Below are 13,232 nucleotides of genomic sequence, written 5' to 3' on the forward strand. Positions count from 1 at the left end.
CATCAATTTTAACATAATCATAGTGTTTCCATCATTTTGTGGTTTTAGCAGATTCGGATGAAACTCAGAAACTCTTACAGTAACAATTACTTCTGTAAATACAGTTTTATTCTAGTATACAGTTGTCTTAATATAAGTATAGCTATTAGTGTATATTAGATATCCACCATCAAAGTAGTGTCATGTACAAAATAAAAATATGATGTGAAAATTGAACTTACTGTGTTCTGCAAGGGCAGTTATTTAGTTTAAGGCAGCATTTGAACACACCAGCTGAAAACAAGGAAAAGAGGAAATTATTTTTTTAGGTCACTGCATTGTGTATTACCTGTTCATGCTGTCTTCTTATCTTAAACTTTCCTAAACTTTAGATACTTTCTATAGATACAGCACAGTCTTCCTTAGCAACTAATGACTAGGGAAGATGAATAGTGTTGAAGGTACTACGTTACTGATTCAGGTTACCAACATTGGTAAAGTTGTTTCGATGTGCCATGCTGGATTATTGTGATTGCTTAGTTTTAGCCAAAAATTTTCTTATTAAAATTTACAAGATAGCTCCCCCCCCTTTTTTTTTCAGGATTGTTATTAAATGTTCATTGTGAGCAGTGATGAATGAAGACTCACTTTTTATCAGTAAATTAAGATTAAATGTGTCATTTAAAAATGAAGTTCAGACTGTCATTATTCTTTTGTTACTTTGGGCAGGGAATGGTGCCTTTTCTATTTCTAGGTAATTTAAAAAAAACCCTTAAAGTGGAAAATGCCTCTTTATAGAACAAAGTTATTTTGTTTCATGAAATCATGTTCTGTAGCCTGACCTAAAAGTCTATTAACCAATTCAGTCATGAAAACTCTGAGAATTTCCTGGCCCCTAAGTACTATCCAAAATAATCTTATAATTATTCATGTGACCCTATGAACCCAACAGCTGAAGTACAAGCAAACAAATAGGCATGGATTCAGTGTCTACAAAATTAGAAAATGAGAACTAGATTTCCTGTACTAAGGAAAATTCTCCAACTTGCTCTTTTATTAGCCGTATGCCATGGGTAGGATGCATGAATTTTACAGCTGTAGTAATATGCCTACTGATCTTTTACAACAATATCAATTATAATTGGTTATAAATGAAAATATTTAGAGATATAGTAAGGTTCTGTTACGCTTTATGTAATAACTATGTTTCTGACTGTACATCTAAACTGTAGACTGTTTCTGATATATTTGGAAAGATCTGCCTTTCAATATAAATCCACAATGTGTAGTACAATAAAATCTCAATATGAGTCTTTCATTGATACAAATAATAATAGTGATTGTATAAGCGCAAAGACAGTTTTATTACATGTACTTTGTCTTTGAGCTTTGACACATTTAGTCTGAGCTTGGGACCTTCCTAAGCAATTCTAAGCAGTTCCTTTAGTCACAGGGATGCAACATTGCACTGTGTAAAAACTGAATTAGCCCGTACTGTGAACTTTAACCTCTACCATTGATTATCTTTTCACTTTTAATATCAGATACACAGGAATGGAATAGATTGTGTGCTTTCCAAATCAGTTATGTAAGTATAGATATTAAAATAAAATTTTAAAGGAACAGGTAAAGCCAGAGTTTTACAAAAGTAGTTATAGCCAATTTTGGCAAATAGATAAGGCTGTAGAAAGAGGACGACGAACTGAACATTTAAGGGCTGGTGAGACAAGGTCTTCAACAGCTGTATAATTTTTAGGTTTTCTGTTTGGTTCTTTGTTTTTTAAGATTGTTTTGTTGACAGGAGATCTCTTTAGTTTTTTTTCTGTACTGTGAGTCACCCCTCAAACTTACTGTCAATTTGTAGTTCAGAAATATGCAACTAAGCTCATCTTTCAAAGTTGTTTAAATAATCAGTTCACACGTGTGGGGATGCGGTTATTTTAAATGTGTGAGTTCTGTGGAAGCCTTTCCTCAAATGGGAAGATTACCATTGTTAGTAAGGTACAAAACCATACAGATTTCTGCCTGTATCTGATATGCGTGGGGTTTTTTGTTTGTTTCTTAGAGAAAATCTTGACTCACTATCGCTCCACATATAGAATAATAATTGAAAAAATAGACATGTGGGAAGGGGACTGTTTAACTCTCTTGGTGGGCCAGATGGTGGGTTCCTCTGCATTGAATGCTCGGCATTCACCTGTTTTGAATGCGCCTGTCAGACAGTCAGTGTTTTGGAAATGAAAAAGATGAACGTGATGCCTGTTGGAAACTTTTAATGAGCTAATTAAAATAACTGATTTATGTCTACCTTTGAAGAAAGTAAGCCCTTAAGGATGTATTAAATAGAGTTTTTGTTGGCTTCTGTTAGTATTTCTTGCTATTTTTTACTTGACTTTGGAAAGCTCAGAGATCCCATTTTAATAGTAGCATCCCATTACAGTTTGTTCCAAAGACATAAAATGAAAGCTGGAATTTACAATGAAATGTGCATCTCTCTTGAGTTGAAATTATTCAATCATGGTACATTTAATATTCTAACATCTAAGCAGTTTGACTGTGAATTATTTCAGTCTGCTTTCTGACATGGAGTTTTAATCCTACTTACTGTCTATTTTAGATAATGTACTTAGCTAAAGTAAAACTTATATTCTGTATTGAAAAGTCAACCTGCTAGTGTTTTTCTCATTTTAAATACTTTCTATAGCACATCTGAGAAGTTTTATATGACTGGAATATCTTTGTTTTTCATCAGTATGAGATATCAAAAGTCATTATTAAAATATATTTTTAAAAAAGTAATATGATTATAGGACAAAAGTATGTGTGATGCTTAGACATTTATGTTAAAAACTCAGTAGACAATTTTGAAAGCTTATAATTCAAGAAATTACAATCCGTGTGATCAGATGTTCAAAGATGTGACCCACATCAGACAAGTAGAACTGTCATCTTCTCAGCAAATAAAGGTGTACATTAGCTTAGTAGTTATGTTTAGAATAGGTAGTTACTTTTAGAGTAAAGTTGAAATAACACACATTTGAATAGAGTATATTTAATTTAGTTAGTTACTAAACCAGCATATTGTGTGTAAGTGAATTTGTTGATAAAAGTTTGGAGGAAGTAAATAAGCACTCATTTAGAAAATAGAAAGTGAATGCTGGCTGCACAAAGAATTGACAAGACTAGAAGAGTTAACAGAAATTTAGCTCAGAATACTAAGTTGAGAAGTACTAGAAAAGTATAAAAAATATGATTTATACTGAAGAAGTTAGCAAGAGAGCTTAGTAATCAAATAATTAATAACTATTAAGACAAATATTTTTCACATATGCTTTTGTGCCACAGAAATGTAAATAGCTGACCAGAAAGAGCTCTTTTTGGCTTTTTCTGGGTAAGATTACAGAAGTCTGTCTCACTGGCAAGGGCATTGTTTCACGTTGCTGAAAAGTGAAGAGCTCCTACCTTGTGTTTGGTGTCAGCCTTTCGTTTTCTCCTTAATTAAATTGAAACTTCAAGTACTTACGAACAATCTGTCAAATGACAATTAATTGATATCTTTTGTCAGCCTCTGTTTTATATCTTAAGATGATTCTTCTTATTTTGATGTGAAGTGTATTGCCTGCCATGAGATATAACAAGCATTATTTTACTATTCCTTCTCCACTAGACTGACTATTCTTTAAGAGCAGGACTTTCTTGGGGTGGAGATGCTGTGGTAAATCTGTGCCCCATTTATATCACACTGCTTTTTCTGTCTTCCAAATCTGTGAAGTGGATCTTTCTTTGGGTAATGGCTTTTAAAATAATTAGAACTGTTACCTTACAGAAATGGAAAATCAGTAAGTAATAGCAACCAAGTTTTTTCAAAAGTGAAAATGATGACTTGTTGGAAGTTGGGTCTGCTGTTACAATTTCTGGTCATAAGTAAATCCAATTCTGAAATGTATTTATTTTTTAAAAACTATATCATCATTTTCTTATGATCATGAATGAAAAGATTTCCCTAGTAAAGACATTGGTCATATACCAGAACTGAATGGGGGATGGCTGATATAATTTCTGAAAAATGGTGAGTTACGTTTAAGGATTGCCTCTGCAATATGGTTTGATCCTCATTAAACTCAATTTCTGCTCCTTGAAGTGATCTCATCCTTAACAGGATGCAATTCATAAGAAATATTGGCTGGTGAGGTAATGCACATTCTGTAATTGCAATTGAAGATGTAGAAAGTTCACAGAACATCGGTTAATGAGGATTAATATTTGGGCACATCTGTGGTTGTTCACTCTTTTGGCAACCTTCCAGCTGCCATCGATACTGCTCCCCGTCTTACTAGGGTGAACTCATCTGTTTTCCTGTGTCTCTTCTCCTGCTTTGTGCCATATTGCCCAGTTACAACTTACTGTGTAAAATTTGATATAGAGAAAAAATTACTGTTGAATAAGTGAGCATTATTGCTCTGTAGGCTGGTACTCTGTCTTGTGCTCTGTCCTGGCACTGTAAAGATCCACACCTAGCCTAATCATTGAAGAGAGAGCAAAGATTTGAAAAGCCTTTCAGAACAGACATTGCAACAAAGGTACTGACAAAGCAGCTGCTGGAAGGGTGACCAAAGGGAACAGGTCACTGCGGTGTTTTATCTAAAACACTGAACCTGAACCTCATTTACAGGAAAGCAAAGGGAAACATCTGGGCCTCCTACAGTGACTGTAACACTAAATGTTATTAGAAAAGCCATGAGTGAATTAGAGTTTGTTGTCAGTATGCTGGAATAAGCATTGACTCCTAGGACGAAGAAGTGCCTGAAGACCATTATTGCTTTCCTGTGATGTGTTCTTTCATTCAGGTGTGTAAGGGGACAGGACAGACTCTGCTGCACACACCTCATCTGCCAGTCATACACACCCTGCCCAGGGGAGGACAACTTCTTTTTGACTCAGTAGATTTATTCCTGTTGTAAGGAGAAAATGATAGTGTATGCTAGACTGTATCTTGGCATCGTCCTGTCCCCTCCCCAGTTTCTGGGCAGTGAGGGCATAACATAGCAGTGTTTGCTTGTACTCACTGCCTGCAATTGCAAATTATGCACGCAGAGATCTTCTTTTTTTTTAAAATCACAGTTTTGTTAAAGACATTGAAAAAATGCACACAATGCAGAAAACCCTTCACCTTACTTCACTTTACTGTATTTCCTTTCTTTCCTCTTTTACCTATTCCTGTTGACTGCATCCAAAGCACCCTCAGTGCAGTGGCAACTGAAGTTCTTTCTGCCTTAGCTATCTACTGATAAATCTTCCCCTTTGTCTTTCCTGATGCTTCCATGCTGGTCTGCTGCTGTAGTAAACAAATCTTTCCATTTCTTGCGTTCTCAATGTTGTTCCTGCTTTTCTTTTCCATAGTGTCCCAGACAAAAGATGAACAACACCTGTGAACCACACCACCCTGAAAATGTCTGAACCACCCTATAATAAATAGTGCATTTGTCAAGCACTGGGCAAAATTGTAGTGGTGTTGATTACTGAATGCATGCATTTTGAGCAAGGTTTTCTCCCTGCCGCCCCCGTCTTCCCGCCCAAGACAACAGTATTCCTAGTATGTTATGAGATACACTTCAGATTGTACCATGGCGCTATATTCTCTTATTTTCTAGGAATCTTTTTCAAATACAAACCAGCATTTCACCAGTCTAAGGATATTTTAAGGATTTTTTTCCATTACGAAATTTAGCATCTCAGCAGTCAAGATTTTCTGTTTAAGCACCATGTGAAAATACATACAGAGAGCAAGACAGGAGCAAATTAAGATGTAGAGAATGCTGTTAACCCATGACGTTCTGAACAGTCTTGGCACAATTGCATATATTTCGCTGCAAATGTGTGTTTATAGCTCCAGCTTTCTTGCTGATGAGTTGCTACTGCAGCTCTGAGATTACCTGCACACAGATCCCTGGAGGCTATTCTTTGTCATCTTGACACGCTGTAGCGGATGGTGACCATGTCACACTGTGCCAAAACAGTCTTTTACTGCTATTTCTTGAACACAAACGCAAACCTGCACCAAATGGCTGTGTTTCAACAAAAGTTCCTTCAGGTGATGACAGTTCCTTTTATCCTGTTGGTAAAGCTGCAGGCAGGCTAGATGGCATTTCAGCCATTGCTGAAACTGCTGTCAGTTCTGCTTTGTAGGGCAGTTGTTGGCTTGCAGAGCCAGCTGAAGGGTGACATTCAAATACATCTCTCAAAACTGTTGAGTATGAAGAAGGGCATCATGATATGTAACCCTTTATTTTTTTTTTTTTTTTTAAATCTGGGATGGTTGTTAATACTTTAAGAATGTTGCCTGTTAGCCAAAAAAGATGGATCATGAGATGCTGCGAGAGGATTCGTGGGAATTTCCGAGTTTAACCCCAACTTGAAAACTGCAGTTGCTTCCAGATAGCTGTTTCCATATTTGCTACGGTGCACCTAGGGAGAAACTCTGCAATGGTGTCACGACAAACAAGAAATCAGAGAAGCTTGGGGTAGGTAGTAAACCTCATGTGAATTGGAGTGGCAGTACGATTTACTAAAGCTTGTGGATGTCTATTTGTCATCATCCACTTCATCTTGATAGTAATTTAGGAATGGAATTTAATTGACCACGGATTTTATCCCTTGCCCTACTTATCATGTAAAATACCAGGACTTAGTAAGACATGTAGCCAAAAATTTGATCAGCTGTTCTGGTGTGGGCTTTTTTTGGTCACAGGCCGCTGAGGGCCACCAAGACGATAATGTTCTAACAGTCTAAATGTCTAGCTTTTCTGTTCCAGACACTGAAAAATACTTAACAAAAAAGCTCGAATTAGTTGCATTTCTCCAAAGGGTTTCTGAAGGCGTCACCCATTTGATTGCTGACGTGAACAAGACATGTCAGTGAACAGAGCTAAGAAATAGTCCTGACAGAGCAGACCTTTCTGCTGTTCACAGCATCATCTCTGTCAAACAGAGTAACATCCTTTTAGCTTTGAACAATCTGTGTAACATTTGAGACGTGGGGCTCTGGCATGTCTTGTAGAGAATCTTAAATACATGATACAAAGACAGGTGTATATATACTATTCTAGACATAACAGTAAAACACACTCGATGTTTAATGTATTTCAGTTCTCATCATTGATATGTAATCAGAAATTGTTACAACAGAGTAATGTTTTAGGAAGTCCATGAATTAAAGATTTCCTTCTTCCTGAAAATCAGCAAAGTATGCATACTAAACTTGTGGCACCCTGTTCTTTTTCTTCAGTGAAAGTCATGTAGGGATGGTGAATCTTTGATCTTTTTGAGTGCAGAACATTTGCAGTGATACACATTTGAACCCAGTACTTGGTCACCTCCAGTCTCTCCTACTGTTATTTTCCTTATTTTTTAATGTAATTTTGTAGCTGGAACCCTTGGAATCCATAATTAATGCATAATAACATGAAGCTTCTGTCCTGAAACAGTGTGAAATTGTAAAACAAAATTTAAAATTAAATTTATAAATTTGTTACCAAAAAAGTGTATATATTTGCAATTTTGCCAAAGATTTTACTTTTTGCAGGCGAAGTTTGAGTTGTAATGAAGCTGCATACAGATGTTTGTTAACTTGCTGTTCAATAGTAAATATTTTTCTTTTAGCTATGTCTTTCATCTACATTTTCTTGCAAGTTAAGTGAAATATTTTTCAAAATTTTAATTGGTAACTTTAGCAGTAGTGCTAGAAAATCTGATACAGAGTTTTGCTGTAGCTTTTAAAGTTTTCTTTTATTAAAAAAAGTTTTTTTCAATTGACATTGTAGACATCCATCTGTACAGAATCTGATTTCTTGCTGTTGTCTTAACTAAATTTTGTAGTGGATTTCTCTGCAGAGATGCCTGAGCTTTATGAGAGCATGGAGAGGAAGTTGATGAAGGAAGCACTGTAACTAGATTCTGTAAGCAATAAGCATGCACCAGTAAGTAAGGTTTCCCAGAAGTGGCATCTCTGGCAAACACAGTGCTGAGAAACAGGTAATTTGTTTGGATCTAGCTTAGGTCAGAAAGCTGCAGTGCTTTTCCAGAGCTGGCCTTCAGAGCACCATCCAAGTGTCTTTGTACCTGTAATGTTTACTCAGACTAGATAATTGTAAATGAAAAGTGGAGAACTAACTATACAAAATATTGAGATTCATTTCTATTTTAGCACAGCAGGAATTATTTTTGAAAATATGAGCTAGATTAAAAGCAAGGTCAGTAATTATTCTGTATTGGCTTAGAAGTCTGTATGAGTTCACACGACCTGACTTTAAATCCCAGACCAGTGGCAGACCTTTTTTCATAGATTGGTCAGATTTTCAACATTTCTGCAGATCCCAATTGACAGTTGTTTGTTCCAACATCTTTGAAAATCAAGTGGTTAGCAATTTAGGATTATTCAGAGAGTAATTAAGTGACTGGTTCTCTCACAGTGAACTAGATCAAGGGATAAATGTTAAAAATAATTATGTCCAAAATCGCTTTTGCGTTTGTAGCTAAAAGAAATGTTGCTTGGGCTATGGCTTCACTCTTGTTCAAACAGAATAATCTTGGGTGGTATTTTGAGATTAATTAGATGAACAATTTTTCAGGTAAGAATGTTGGGAAAAGTAATTTCTTAATAAAAATTTCATTAGGAAATTTGTTTATTTCTCCTTTTAAAATAATACCATTTTTAAAAAAAGGTGATACTAGTAAGGAGTAATAGGAGAACCTTTTTCCTTGTTTCCTTTTTTCCTTCTGTTTCGTTTTTTCCTTCTGTTTCCTGACCCCCACAACATCCTTAGAAAAAAATGGCCAGTGACAAGTCTGGCTCTAGGGAGGCAACATCTTTACAAAACAGCATTTCTTACTCTGTTCTGCATTTGTTCTTTAGCAGTGATCTTGAAGCATCGTGGGCTAATCAGTGTGGGTATGGTCATAACCTGAATGAAACAAATCTGGAAAAGCCAAGACCCTTCAGAAAATGATGTGACTATCAGCATCACCTCTTTTTAAAACTTTATTAAATAAATGCTCCGAAGTGTGATGCTAGAGTGCCATTTTGAAAGACATAAAACTGAAGTATTGGCTAACTGTGCATTAATGTCTGATTCTTTTGTTCAGAGCAAGTTCTCATTCTAGTAAGTGTGTTTCCTCTTTCATCTCCCCTTATTTCCACCCAAGTTCACTTTGGGGAGAAAGAAAGGAATATGTAAAGTGCTTGTTTCATAGCAGACTGTTGTCATATTCCATGCTATAGATATTTGAATTACACTGTTGTGGAATAAATACATGTAAAAGTGATTGGAACAGTTGATGGTCTTGACTTCCAAGAGATCACTGTTAGCTTCATTTGGTCAATATTCATGAGGGTTTTCTTCTAAAAAATCTGCAGTGCCAAAATGAAAAATGACTATCTGAATTTACTCATTTTAATGAAATTTTTCTTGGAACAGAACAAATTTGGAAAGCACAGCATTTCCTGGATGTTATTAGTTGTGTTTAGGCTCATACGTTCTGTAAAACCTTTGTTTTTTCAAAGGAGATATTTAAGTGGTCTTCAGGACATACTGTCCTGAGAGTTATTACTTGTTAATATACCATTATGGGTTACAGGCATTTAAACTTGCTTTAAAAGCATGCAACAAATGAAGGCTTTGTGTCGCAGCAATGTTGCACATGGGCTGTCAGCAGCCCTCCATAATAGAAATGCTCTGCAGGTAAACAGCCAGGAAGTCAGACTGGAAGGGAAAGTACCAGCCGAGCATGTACACACATACACACACACACACACATATGCAAACATACACACCCACCTCCTACATTTCAATGTTTCATTTTGGTCAATCAGGATATATTGATGGAAGTTTTTTAGAAAGAGTTTGGACAGATGACAGTCAGAAAGAATGCAGTGAATTATTAAAGCCCCATTAGGGCCTATTTTCTGTTATTTTTATAGCGTAGCAGCAATAAGCATAAATTTTCTTGGCTGTTCTTTACACTGAACTTTTTGGGTACACATATTCTTTATTATTATAATAAAGTTAGAGAAATTAAGCCTGCTTCCTAATAATGGGAATCTTTGGTCTGTTCTTAATTCCAATTTCTGGGTTTCATATTCGCCAAGCAGCTGCTGGGTGTTTGGCAAAATGATAACATGCCCCAGGTTCTAAGCTAAATACCTGAGGCAGAAAAAATATGAAAAGAGAAACAAATAAAAGATTACAGTAAACAGGAAGAGATACATGTAAGTTGAAGGAAGAAATCAGAACAATTATTTTATGAACTGCTATATCCAATATTTCCAGTACAGCAGCGCCCGTGAACTCCAGCTTCATTTTGGGGGAATATCAGTCATAATCTGTAAGGGTATGAATGGCTATGGTGTTTAGGTTTCTGCTACTTTTATGTAGTGAACCTACAGTAATGAGTGCGAAGAAAAGGACATAATGCAATTTGCAATTGTAGTGATGATTAAACAGAAGAAAAGATTAGAAGAGAAATATGCAGAATAGTTTAAATGCAAGCTGAGTTACTTGTTCTTATAGTTATTTTTAAAGAATATCTTAACAAAATATGTCTGTTGTCACTGTAAGAAAGTTTTATTGCCTGAAGGTTATCAATAAGTTAACTTGCAGATACCATTTTAAGTTACTAGAAGCAAAGCTGAGGTTTTTTTAAAGTAAAGTTTTGATGATTTATTGCACACTTTATTAAGAGCTGAAAAATATATTTTGTTTCCATTTATTTTCCAAATATGGACTTGGTTATAAAACTACAAGGATGGAATTCTGCCTGAATTTAATCTTTATTTTGATGCTAATTTTCATTTTTGAGTTGGAGGACATGTTTTTCTTCTGCAGTATTGTGGAAAATTTTATGTTGCAAGTAATTTTTATTTTCTTTTTACTTACCATTAAAATATCTTTTAAAAAAATAGAAGAAAGTAAAAATCTATCAAAGCCATAGTATACTTTTGTTGGAATACTGGTGTATTAGTATAAGGAGTTACCTGTTTCAGCTCGTTTATTTTAAAAATATTGGGGGGGGGGAAGAGAAAAGAAAAAGTATTAGAATGTATGCTTTTATTGTCTAAAGTAAATCTTGAGGTACTGTAACTGCATATAAATTTTACTATTTACATGTGTCCTCAATACAGTGGTATCGATAAGAAAGTTCACTCTGAATTCCTTGTGTCAGTACTTTGCACTACTTAAAAAGAAATTTGAAGTACCTTTAATATTGCAGTGCTTTTAGATCCAGATACTGTCCTCAGTTTCTTGTGAATTACTGCTCAATATGTAGTATGTGAGATACCCCAGCATCAGACTGCAGATTGCTTTGAAATCTTTAATTTGCTGTGGAGGGCAAAAGTGAATCAGGAGCTATTCACCCTTGTGAATCATTGTTTTTTGACAGGTAGCTGTCAGTTTAGTGCTGCATTTTACTCTATTTGGTTCACATCAATTTTTAATTACAGTAATCATTCTTTGGTAGTGATACAGATCAATACATCTGCCAGGATGAACTGTAAGCCCTGGCTTGGAATCAACTTGTTCGTCTCCCAGGCAAGATTAAGTTTTCCCAATTGTCTGGTGCAATCTCAGTGAAAAGGGGATTTTCCCTATCAGTTATCTGAAGGATATGTTCCTATGCTGATTGTTTCAGTTCTTTTCGGTGGCTGATAAATACACAAAATTGTAAGTCTGTATTTCTTCCTAACCTCATCTGTGTGCAGCAGAAGTAACACATTCAGAGCTTTAACACATCAAAACAAACAGTATTTGAAAATGTTTTATGAAGCACAGTCTTTTGAGACAGCTAGTGCCCTGAAGTCTACTTTATACAAAAGAGATTAACACCATTATTCTGTGTATAATCTCTCCAGCAAAACACTGTCGCCTATTTCTGTCAACAAAGGGTTTCTTTGCTTTGGCAGCTGAAAGAAATTTTAGTTGTGTAGGCAACAGAACATGCCTTTATAAGTTGCAGAACCCAATTTTAAAAATATTTTGGATGGTAACTGCAGTTTTGAGAAGTTAAATTATTTTCATTAACTAAATATTTTTTTAAACAAGCTAAAAAGACTAATTATGTCTGCTACGTAGGGCACACTCATAATCCATGCGTAAGGAGGGTTCACTATTTTACAGTACGCCTTTTGGAAAGGTGTGTCATATGCATATCCCACTGTTCCTTGCAGACACTTCCCTGATTAAAAGGTCTGCACATATCCTATCCAGGTAATGCACACTCTAGGAGTGTATTTTCTTTTTGAGAAAGGTGGATGAGCAGTGTTCTTACTGAGAGTCTACAAGTCCGTAAAACTGTTGTATACCAAGGAAAAGAAGATAAAGAGGCTCAAGTAAAGGCTTAATATTTCTAGAAACCTCAGACCAAATAGATTTTGGACAATTTGCAAAGGGGGGGGGAAGGATACCACAGTATTTCACAGTGTAATGAATCACCGAAGCCATGTTTCTAATGGAATTGAGTTATAAAAGTCATAGTCAACATGTGAAAGATTTTTTTTTTTAATTTCATGTTAATAAATATGTCAGTATTCTTTTTCAAATCACTGAATTACATCACTAGTAAGTAAATTATTGTATTTTAATTGGATTTTACTATTTTCCCCAAGAAACTGTTAATACAGAAATTAAAGCTAAGATAAGAAATATGTACTTTAATAAATATTGCATTGTATTTGATTTTCTGTTTTATGGCAAAAAATAAATCAGAAGTAAAAAATTTGCCAAATTTTGAATTTTGTAGCTGAATTAAAGCTTCTGCTATTCTTAGTTTCTTTATCTGAAGGAAAGAATTACGTCACCGTTCACAACTTCTGTTTGTAGAGGGTGAGATAACTCGTGGGAGCAGGGCTTTTGAACCCTTCTTGCTTTCATGGCAGGGTAAATGCAGGTCTTAGGGTAGAAGTGGACATGTGTGCAGATCCCCGTGCCAGGAGCTCCTTCCCTCCTTGGATACGTGGCTGGGCATGTAAGTGTCCTGTGGTGCCGGTGCCTCCAACACGTGGTGTGCACAGGCTGTGCAAACAATTTCTTATCATTTGACTGAGCACACGCGTGCTTGTATCATGGACTGGATGTGATTTCTGCCATGTTGATGAATAGCTGTATTTTCTTTATATGTAGGGAAGGATGGCAACAAGAAACAAGCCATTAATCACAAAAACCCAGTCATTAAGCCATCAGCTTATTTCTTGTGCACATCTA

General features: G+C 35.6%; 1 protein-coding gene across 3 annotated transcripts in view; it reads left to right on the forward strand.

Annotated features, from left to right (window-relative positions):
• PLCE1 (phospholipase C epsilon 1) overlaps positions 1-13,232 on the forward strand; it is a 161,125-nt gene that overhangs the window by 57,255 nt on the left and 90,638 nt on the right. The gene's annotated exons all lie outside the window — the stretch shown is intronic.

Source organism: Balearica regulorum, chromosome 7 (genome assembly GCF_011004875.1).
Source record: "Balearica regulorum gibbericeps isolate bBalReg1 chromosome 7, bBalReg1.pri, whole genome shotgun sequence".
NCBI classification, from domain to species: domain Eukaryota; kingdom Metazoa; phylum Chordata; class Aves; order Gruiformes; family Gruidae; genus Balearica; species Balearica regulorum.